Source organism: Ornithodoros turicata, chromosome 2, assembly GCF_037126465.1.
Source record: "Ornithodoros turicata isolate Travis chromosome 2, ASM3712646v1, whole genome shotgun sequence".
Taxonomy (NCBI): Eukaryota; Metazoa; Arthropoda; class Arachnida; order Ixodida; family Argasidae; genus Ornithodoros; species Ornithodoros turicata.
This window is the reverse complement of record NC_088202.1, coordinates 97,373,147-97,384,917: the sequence shown is the minus strand read 5'-3', so window position 1 is coordinate 97,384,917 and position 11,771 is coordinate 97,373,147.

The following is an 11,771-nucleotide window of genomic DNA, read 5'->3' as shown; positions in this document are numbered from 1 at the left end:
TTATTCAGAGAACCCTGAACTCCGCGTTGGTGAGAACACTTCGCTGATGTAAGTAGGTACACGACAGATCAAACAAAATTTGCCGTGACTGGTAGTTAGCGAATACGTCGGAGAGACGCCCTACAGCAAACGCCTCGGGAGTTACTTCGCTTTGACCGGCGCACTGGCACGTACGTCGCTCCCCAGTTGTATACGTACAACGAATGATTGCACAGAAGGCAGGGATATTAATCTTGTGATCGCAATCGTATTTTGTCGGGCTGCATATATGCTGTGTTTTTCAGAAAACGTGATATAAATCATACAACGAATAGAAGCCAACAAGAAACAGCTCGCAGCGTTCGTAGCAGACGGTTTTTTCTACCAACGAATGAGAGGGCTCTCTACCACAAACGTCACACTAGAGGGAGTGTGGTCTGCAGTTGGAGCGCTCCAACCTGTCACCGCGGCAGCAATTTTGCAAATTAATTGCGCCGTGGTGAAACAACTTGGGGCAGAAATATTTTGTGGGAATGCTTTTCACATACTGCTTTACAAGTTGACAGCAGTTTTTGGCCAGGTTGGATACCACTTTAATGCTCCTTTAATCATGGTGTCAGTCGTAATATGAACGGCTTACGTCATGCCACTGGGATATCCCAAATTGGTTAGCATCCTCTGCATTGCAGAATTCCCTCGTTGTAGTCCCACGGTTGGCAAGGATGAGCTGGTCGAGCCGCTGTTCATTTTGTCGAGTGCCTGTCGTGCACGACCGCTCCGAACGTGGCTTGTCTGCGGGTAACTTCTGGTGACTCCATACATTTCAGGTGACTTCAGGTGACTCTATGCGTCTTCAGGTAACTCCAGGTGACTCCAGGCCTCTTCAGGTGGCTTTAGGTTACTATACGTCTTGATGTGACTTCAGGTAACTTCAGACGTCTTCAGGTAACTCCGGACGTCTTCAAGTGACATCAGGTGACTTCAGACGTAATCAGGTGATTTCACATGACCAGAATTCAGGGACAGGACACAGAAAGCTGGCTTCGCGGGATAGCAGACAACCATGCAAGAAAGCCGACTTGACAGGTTTGCACGAGGATATGGGAGGATGAAAAATTAGGGGAGGGACGAGGAGGAGAGATAAGAAAGAGAACTTTTAATGTCATCTGCACGGCAATAACGCTGTGGGCACGGGGGCACGCACGAGAGCTCGTGCTCAGGTAAAAAAAAATGCAACGCGTGGCTCAGAATTGAAACATGCATCAAGCCTTTTCTGTTGGTTCAATGTCGTTGCGAAATCAAAAATCGCGCTATAGAAGCTCGTGAAGCGAAATGATTGGTCCGCGTGAGAAAGGCACGATCTTAATATTAATAATTGGTGGCGCCGACTATGATCATGAGCGACGCCACGGTAGATAGATTGGTCTATTTGTGAACAATTTCATGATGCAAAGGCAGCTATGGCCTTAGTGTAACCTTTAGTGGAAATTAATATATACATGAACGATGTACTCGAGAATATTTTCTATTACAATTAAAAAAGAGTAGACAGGGACGTCCAGAGATCGCTATTGCAGACCTGTTGTTCGTCAATCAGTACCAATGTAGCTACATTTACGGGATCACTTATTTTTAGTACGTACCCGACGTAACCACTCGCGGCAGTAAGCAAACAAGAAAATGAGCCTTTTGAGGTCTTTTTTCAATGTGGTAGCAGTTATGTCGCTGTCTTCACCTATCTTTGAATGAAGCGGTAGCATACGTTTCTCGGCGCTTATCATCACTCTTATACGGTGTTTTATGAAGGCGTGCGGTTGAATTATTCGTAAACAAGTGGCGATAGCTACATATCTAAAATATTTCTTTTTACTGAGCATAGCAATTAGCATGCGCTCATTAATTAAATAAAAAGCCCGTTTTTACTGGACGCTTCCGGAACTTCTATTTTATTAAAAAAACATTGAAAAAAACGCGTCGACACTTGGTGATTTTCTCCAGTAATTAATTGATTGAATTCACTCAATCAATTAATTGACTGATTAAGATAACCGGTACTACATTTGAGTCCCAAATTCTTGTCTGTACGGATCTTACTTTAATCTCGAAGACCCCAATATATCTATGGTAGAGGCTAGCGCTCCAATAGTCACAACGAAATAAAAGACGACGGTAGTTTCGTTTTCCGAAACACACGGACTCGGGCCGCGCATGAGCGCATGGGCAAGTGCATTTGTTCTATGGCTACGTCGGTGGCATCAATTTTAGTGCAGTCTTGTTGACCACACTCGCTTAAAGCCTTCGCCTTCTCCGCTGAGTCTTGACCAAGTCTACCCTAACACAAATTTCGAGCCGTCACTCAGGACTCGACGGTAGGATGATTCTGCCAGTAATCGTCAACAGCAGACTCCCGAGCTGGATTGCATAACTCACCGATTCTATCACCTGCTCTCCACGACTTGAATCGACACCGACCTGCAGTCCGGAGGAGGTTCCGTCACATCACATGCCACACCTCCAGAGACAGCATCCACCGTTGAAGTGTTTTTTCGACATCACATACCATGAAAGGCGTGTTCTTAAAACGTGCTTCGGATCAGCGCCGTCTGTACCAATGTCCAGCGACAGTGCAATCTACACAACTGCTCTAAGGCATGCGCTAGCTGCTGGGCTGTCGCCGACACACAGGAGCTGCAACTACGCAAGTTAAGCTAGTTAACGAAAGAGTCATATTGGCGAATGTTCAGCCGCTCTGCTTGTACAGGGACAGGCATGAACTAATCCATACTTCCAGGTGTGGACGACACTGTGTGCGACACTCAGTATACTGTGCTATCTTATCGAAACTGCTAAATTACGTCGCGCCTACAGTAGTGATCTGCAGGCAGGTAAAGCCAATATTATGAGCAAGTGTACCTGAATTCTAAGATTGTGTGTATTTTTCAAACGAAGGCATGTCCTCTCAGCTCAGCAAAAACATGCATTGTTGCGATTTCGGGTTCTTGATATTTAGAACTGTCACACTTTTTGTTTCTAGCCATGTTCACAATGTATTTAAATTGAACCAGAACATAATTGAAGTTGAACCCGCATTAGGCTCAACAGAATATTTCTTATATTCACCTATACAGTGCCGCATCCGATAATGGAGTGCCTTGTCATCGAACGTTGCTCATATACTCTTTCTTACTGTGCTTTTGTTAAGCTGTGCGACAAATGTACAAATCCCCTGATGTAGCACTTATAAAGTACTTCAGGTATAATAAATGAAATAAAAAATACTATGATATGTGTATTAAAAAAAGTACCACAACAAGAATTGAACCCAAGAACGCAAATCCACAACGCGCTCACTATACCACGAGACCAGCAACACAACAACACAGCGCGAAGAATTTAGTTAGAAATACTCTGAAAGCCATCGTAGGCCTATCGTGTACTTTTTTCGTCGCGGGAAAAAAATTGGGACCTCCTGCAACTGCGCATAAAGTTGCAGAGCGCACAAGACAGACCAGTCTTTCATGTCCAATGTGGACACTTTTTGGGGAAGCCCTGGTTTTGACGTAATTAAAGGATTAAGGCACGCCAATGTATTCTGCCATGAAGCCAACACGGCGAAAATAGGTCTCTCAGGAAAAAAAGTGTGACGGTCTCGAGCTACCAATCTACTTGTGGACAATCGAGGAACCTTCTGCCGTCACGCCTAGATGTGGACACTTTTTTCAAACCCTCAGTACTAATGGATATTTTATGGAAAGCAGACGGAATGTATAGCTTCAATGGAGGGCATCGAGTTCGCAGGTTAAGCCAACTTTAAGAGTAGGTGTCCCGCAATTCTGGGAAGTGTCTCCAGTCGTCTTCAGGTTACTCAAGACATCCTCAGATGACTCCAGGTCACTCCAGATGTCTGCAGGTGATATCAGGTGGCACCAGACTTCTTGAGTTGACTTCAGGTGATTCCAAACGTCTTCAGGTGGCTCCACACGACTTCAGGTGACTTCACGTAACCTCAGACGTCCTTAGGTGACTTCAGACATCTTCGGGTTACGTCAGGTGACTTCGAAACAGCCAACAGTCCATTGACTCGAACAATGTGTATTGTGCGCGGGAAGTTGTTGGATGCAACGACGTATTGAGTAGGGCATTTCACACGCTTCAACGTACAATCTTGCCGTGTTGCTTGGCATTTGGTACAAGTACCGGATACGAGTTCGTCTCATTTTCCGCATTTTCAGCCAATATGGGGGCGCATGGGCAACATGCGGCCCTATTGCCGACATTTTCCCGATATTGGTTCAAACTTGGCCAAGTGAGCCATATTGCGAAGTTTGGGCCAATATGGAGAAAGTCATGCCAGAACGGGTCCCATATTGAACGGTATTGCCAATGCTCAACCAATATAGGCCCAATATTCTGTGCTGCCTGGGGTATTATTTGTTCTACGGCTATATGTAGATCATATTGCTCAGTTGCATTCGATATTATTTGGTCGACAGCTATATGTAGACCATGTTGCCCACTTTCATTCAAGATTATTTGTTCTACGGCTATGTTTGGGCCATATTGCCCAGTTGCATCCCATGTTATATGGTTGACTGATATATGTAAACAGTATTAGCAGTTTTCAGCCAATATTCGTTGTTTGACGGCTATATGTAGACCGTATTGCCCATTATCATCCAATATTGTTCGGTCCCCGACAATATGTTTACCATATTTCCAACTTTCATGGACTATTGGTTGGCCGACGGCTATATGTAAACAGTATTGCCAGTTTTCGATCAACATTCTTTGGCTGACGGCTATATGTAGACCACATTGCCCACCTTCAGCCAATGTTGTTTTGTCACCGGCTATATTCGGGCCGCATTGCCTGCTTCCATCCGATATGGTTTGCTCCTCGTCTGTATGTAGAACACATTGCTCACATTCAGCCAATATCGCCTGTTTCACAGCTATATGGCGACCATATTTCCAGTGACCAGTGAATATTGGCCGGTTGATGGCAACCTTGGAATATCATTCCCACACAGCAACGATTTTTGGAAGAATAATGGTAAATGTGGTCCTATATCGGTACTTCCAGTGCCCCGACAATAATGAACCAGGATAGTGTGCTGCCTGGGATGGAGTAACCAGAAGTAATATGAACACGTCTGGATCACCTGAATACGTCTCTAGAAATGAAATCGAAACTAATAAAAAGTCTGTTCGAGATAAACTTGAGGACGTATTAAATCCTAGAAATTCGTAAAAATTTGCCATCTAGTCCGTGTCTTTATCGATAAATCATAAGAATTAAGGTGCAATGTCCTCTCAACATCCCAATTCATCTGAGAACCCTGTCGTTGAGAACCTCTGTGAGACACACATTACGACTAAATACATAATCTGCAATTATGTTCTACATGAAGACATGAAAAAGTACGATTGTTGGTTTTCATTCGCGGTGTATAACCTATCATACATTTCGGCACTTCCTACGTTTACATGCTCACATTCCTCGTCAGCTGCTCCTCAGGAAAATTCGATGCCGCCCTGAGAGCAACTTCTACCGAGTAGCGCACTGGACACGCCTGAGTCTCACAGGTTTCGTAGCTAAGAACGTAACACCGCCGGAAGCCCCTGGTCTCCGCCGGTACCACCGACCTTCGTAAGCCTTCCCAACCTTCTGGATTCCCCCTCAAGTCCTTCGAGCCTATTTTTATGCTCTGGTAGGGGAGAAGTTTTCTCCATCTACAGCAGGATACACAGATGGCGCATCCAGAAACGGCAAGTCCGCCTCGGCATTCCTCATACCACCCGAAGGCGTAGCGCAAGGACGGCGCCTTTCGCATCCAACCTCATCAACAGCTGCGGAGCTCTATGCCACCCTTTTCTTTCTGCAGCACATCGTTGATTTTAAACCGCGGGAATGGGCAGTCTTTACTGACTCAAAATTTGCACTCAAAGCTGTTGCAAAATCTGACATATCTGGCATACGAGGCTCATCCGCACTCCTAATCATGGATGTGTTAATGGCTTGCCACCTTGTGTACGAATCAGGCCACATGTTGGTTCTCCAGTGGGTTCCAGCCGATTGTGGTGTATTGGGGAATGAGCAGGCCGACAGCGCCGCAGAAGCAGCTCTCTGGTATCGGAAGCGCAGCAGTATTGCACTGCTGAAAGGAGACCGTCGTTCCATTCTGCGACGCCTCTTGGCACCCGTGGCTTCTCGCTAATGGACAACTGACATTCTGCCCCCATTTATGCTGAGCAGCGTTGATCCAACCCTCGCTTTCCGCATTCTACGAAACACCTCTCGCCAAGACGCTGCATTAATTCACCAGGACGTCTGGATGTCACCAAGACGTGTGGAATCACCTCAAGACGTGTGGAGTCACCTGAAGACGTCTGAAGTCACCTGAACACGTCTCGAGTCACCTGAAGTCACCTGAAGACGTCTGGAGTTACCCGAAATCATCTGAAGACGTTTGGAGTCACCTGAAGTCACGTGAAGATATATGGAGACCCCAGAAGTCACCCGAAGACGTCTGAAACCACCTGAAGTCACCTGACGTCACGCGAAGATGTCTGGAGTCACCTGAAGGCAGGTAAAGACGACTGAGTCACACAAATTCACTCGAAGACGTCTGGGTCAGCCGAAGTCACCTGAAGACGTTTGGACTCACTTGAAGTCGCCTGATGATGTCTCAAGTCACCTGAAGACGTCTGGAGTCACCAGAGGATGTCTGGAGATGTCAGCTGAAGTCACTTAAGATGTCTGGTGTCACCTGAAGTCGCCTGAAGACGTCACCCGAACTCACCTGAAGATGTCAAGAATCACATGAAGACTTCTGGGATCACCTGAAGTTAACTGAAGTCGTCTGGAGTCACTTAGTCACCTGAAAACGTCTGAATTCACCTGAAATCAACAGAAATTGCCTGAAGACGTGTGAGTTCACCTCCAGAGTCACCTGAAGACACAAGCGTAGCTATACGGGGTAGTTGGCACATTATCTACAAGATGAAAACGCAGGCAAACAGAGAAGACAGAGAGATAGAAAATATGACTGCTAACTTACAACTGGAAGTTCAATAGGTAAGGTATCGTATTTAAAGGGACAAAGAAAACAAGGGGAAAAAAGGGTGTAATGTTTCTATATAGCGCATCGCATTCCTCAACAATTTAACGGAGGGTGTGCTAGGCACTTATTGTCCCCACAGAGACCCATCTCTCTGTCTTCTGTGCTTGGCAGCGTTTTCATCTTGTAGATAACCAAAAGACGTCTGGAGTCAGCTGAAGACGTCTCAAGTCACTGAAGTCAGGTTTGCAGAAATGAAATCGAAATTAATAAAAAGTGTGTTTGGGAGGTACCTGAGGACGTATTGAATCCTAGAAACTCGTAAAGAAATCGCCGTTTATCTGAGTCTTTTTCGATAGCTCGAGAGAAATAAAAAACAATGTCCTCTCTACATCCTGATTCATACGAGAACCCCGGAGTTGAGAACACCTGTGAGACACACAGTATGAATAAAGACATAATGTGCAATTATGTACTACATGAACACATGAAAAAGTACGATCGCTGGTTTACATTCTCAGCATATAACACATCATATGGCCCAAAGCCATTGTACGGTGATGATTCGTGGAAGGACAATAGAAGTGAGTACAGCACTGTACAATTACAGAGGTCTCTGACGGGTTTGGTTGACACCTGAAGCCACTTGAAGGTCTTGAGTCACCTGAAGACACTTGAAGAGGTCTGGAGTGACCTGAAGACGTCTGGAGTCACCCGAAGTCATGTGAAGATGTGTGGAGTCACCAAAAGCCACCTGAAGACGTCTGCAGTCTCCTGAAGACTTCTTAAGTCAACTAATGTCTTCTGAACATCTGGAGTCACCTCCAATCATCTGAAGACGTATGGAGTCACCTAAAGTCACCTGAAGACCTCTGGAGTCACCTGAAGACGCATGTAGTCATCTGAAGTAACCTGAAGTAATATGAAGACATCTCGAGAAATGAAATCAAAACTCATAAAAAGTGCGTTTATAAGTCCCAAACGTCGCCACACCAGCAGAACACCGCTATTTTGGCCTTATTGGGTCATCATCAGCAGGTTAAGTGGGCGGCGTTTAAGCGAGTGGCGTCAGGAAGGTCACGTGGAACGTGATGTCCTCCCGTCAGGGTGAGAGATTCACCTCTGGAAGCTTATAAACACATGTTCCACGTGAAGCAAAGGAAGCTACGTGAAGACGTCTAGAGTCACCCGAAGTCATGCGAAGATACAAGAAGATACGAGAAGATACGTTGTTATACAAGGGTATCTGACACGTCTCGTCTGACACCTGAAGCCACCTGAAGACGTCCGGAGTCGCGTCAAATCATCTAAGGACGTCTGCTAACATCTGGAGTCGCTTCAAGGCATCTGGAGTTACCTGAAGACGTCTGAAGTAACGTGAAGTCATCTAAAGATGGCTGGAGCCACCTGAAATCAGCTAACGTCAGGTGAACACGTCTGGAGTCACTTGAAGTCACATGAAGTACCTGAAGACGTCTGGAGTCACCTGAAGACACCAGAAGATTGTGGACGCACCTAAAGTCACCTCAAGACGTCTGGAGTCACCAGAAGTCAGCTGAATTCGCTTGAAGACGTCTGAACGCACCTGAAAACGTCTAAGTAAAAAAAGTCTAAACAAAAAAGTCATCTGAAGACATCTGGACTCACCTGAAGACGTGTGGAGTCCCCTGAAGTAATCTGAAGTCACCCGGAATCACGTGAAGACATGTGTAGTCACCTGAAGTCATGTGAAGATGTATGGAGTCACTTTAAGTCACCTGAAGACGTCTGAAATCACCTGAAGATGTCTAGAGCCACCTGAAGACACATGAAGATGTTTTGAGTCACCTGAAGTCACCTGACGGTCTATGGAGACACCAGAAGGCACATGAAGTCACCTGAAGCCGTCTGGAGCCACCTGAAGTCGCGTGGAGTCAGCTGAAGTCGCCTGAAGACCTCTGCAGTGACCTGAAGTCACCTGAAGTCGCCTGAAGACCTCTGCAGTGACCTGAAGTCACCTGAAGACATTGAAGACATCTGGAATCAGCTGAAGTCAAGTGAGGACGTCTTGAGTCACCTGAAGTCACAGGAAGACGTCTCGGCTCACCTGGAGACGCCTGGCATCACCTGAAGACGTCTGGAGCCACCTGAGGTCGTCTGAAGACATCTGAATTCACCTGGAGTCACTGACTGATGGCATCTAAAGTCACCTGACTTCATCTAAAGGCGTCTGGAGCCCGCTGAAGTCAACTGAAGACGTCTGCAGAAATGAAATCGAAACTAATAAAAAGTGTGTTTGGGATCTACTTGAGGATGTATTATATCCTAGAAATTCGTAAAAAAATTGGCTATTTAGTCCGTCTCTTTTTCGATAGCTCATAAGAATTAAGAAGCAAAGTCCTGTGTACATCCCGATTCGTCCCAGAACCCCGGCATTGAGAAGCTCTGTGAGACACACAGTAGAAATAAAGAAATAATGTGCAGTTATGAACACATGAAAAGCACGTTTTCATTCACGGTGTATAACCTCGTGCAAAGTCAATAGAAGTGGCCTTATTCATAAGTGCTGCCATCTCGTGGCGGCGGCTGCGGCGGTGCCATGTTTGAGTATTCGAGCGAACGTGCTATGTGCGATTTCATGGAATGGGATCAGCTAGAGAGTCGGGAAACTTGCGGTTCAAGCTTTTTAGGATGGCAGGCGAGCAGGAAGGATGTACAGCCGAGCTCACGAAGCTAACGTTATAGTAACGCTTCTTTCGGAGAACTTCGTTGTCGTCTTCTACAACGAACAAACAGCATCGCATAAGCACGCTCGGCGTAGCTGCAACTCCGTGACTGAATCTCACGTCGAATTGCGCGCTTTTAGGACTCTGTCGCTTTTGTACGTTTCAATACTCAAATACTTGCCCGAAGTTTACAGCAGAGTGTTCTGATGCGGTGTGTTATGCAGTTATGTAGCGGGTCCCTATATGCGCGTTTGGATGGATGATTTTGCTACAGGACTCTTTGCTTAGCTGCTCCTCCTGTTCAGTAACTCAATGAAAAAGCATTTGAGCAGCTGTGGCTAGACACATTTTGTGTACCTTCAGTAAAATATCAGATGTGCTTTCATACTCGCACATGTAGCTGTTTGGTACGAGAAACCCAACAAAAGGTGAACGGATACATACTTTTTGAGATGGAAGTCGAGTGGGGCTGACTGTTCATACAAAGAAAGAGGAAGAGCCCCTTTCTTCGAGACACAGAAAACCAGACTTTCCGTGATGATTTGACGATTTCCTCGCATGTCATGCCGTTTTCTTTGTGATGCAAATGCAACAGCACATCAGAACAGCACATTGCCTTTGCTCAGAAATCGGATGTGTCGTACTTCGTTATCTGCTTGGTACACAGCTCATTTTTAAAGCAGTTATAGAGGATTTACCTTCTCGGTATTCGGGCCAATATTGCCCTTTTCGGTGCCAGTGGCACAAGAAGTAATGGGAGTTGCCAATCAACCTCCCAGGATGCAGCGTTGTTGTCGATAGGCGATGTGGCGAAAACCGAAGCCACAGTCAGCTATACTCAAACATGGCGCGGAAACGTAGTCACCGTCTCCGCACATGGCGCGCACTTATGCATAAGGCGTATTAAACAAAGATCTCTGATGGGTCTCGTCGGACATCTGAAGTCACCTGAAGACGTCTGCAGACACCTGGAGTCACCTGAAGACGTCTGAAGTCACGTGAAGTCATCCGAAGATGGCTAGAGCCACCTGAAATCAGCTGAAGATGGCTTGAGCCACTTGAGGTAACCTGAAGACGTCTGGAGTCACCTGAAGATACCTGGAGTCACCTGAAGCAGCTGAATCATTCATCTGAATACGTCTGAAGTTACCTGAAGATGTCTGGAGTCAGCTAAAGCAGCCTGAAGACGTCCGAAGCCACCTGAAGTCACCATGAATCACGTGAAGATGTGTGGGGTCACCTGAAATCATGAGAAGATGTATGAGTGACTTTAAGTCACCTGAAGTCAGCTGACGTCAGCTGAGGTCACGTGAAGACGTCTGGAGTCACCCGAAGTCGCCTGAAGACGTCTGGGGCCACCTGAAGACATATGAAGACGTTCTGAGTCACCTGAAGTCACCTGAGGGTATATGGAAACACCAGAAAACACCTGAAGGCGTCTGGAGTCACGTGAAGTCACCCGAAGATGTCTCGAGCCACCTGAAGTTCTGTGGAGTCACCTGAACATGTATGGGGGTCAAGTGAAGTCACCTGAAGACGTCCGGAGCCTCCTGAAGACATCTGGAGTCGCCTGGAGCCATGTGAAGTCACCTAAAGTTGTCTGTAGTCAGCTCAAGTCGTCTGAGGATGTCTACAGTCACCTGAACTCACTTGAAATCATTTGGTGACATCTGGTGTCACCTGAAGTCACCAGAAGACGTCTTGAAGCACCTGAAGACGTCTGGAATACCTGAAGTCAACTGAAGACGGAGAGAGTCATCTGATGTTACGTGAAGACGTCTGCAGTCTTCTGAAGACATATTGAGTCACCTGAAAACGTCTGAAGTCACCTGAAATCACCTGAAGACGTCTGGAGTACGTGGAGACGCCTGGGATCACCTGAAGAGGTCTGGAGCCACCTGAAGTCATCTGAAGACATCTGGTGCCACCTGGAGTCATCTGGCGTCACCTTACAACGTCTGGAGTCAGCTGAAGTCACATGAAAAATTCTGCAATCACCTCAAGTCAGCTGAAGACGTCTGCAGTC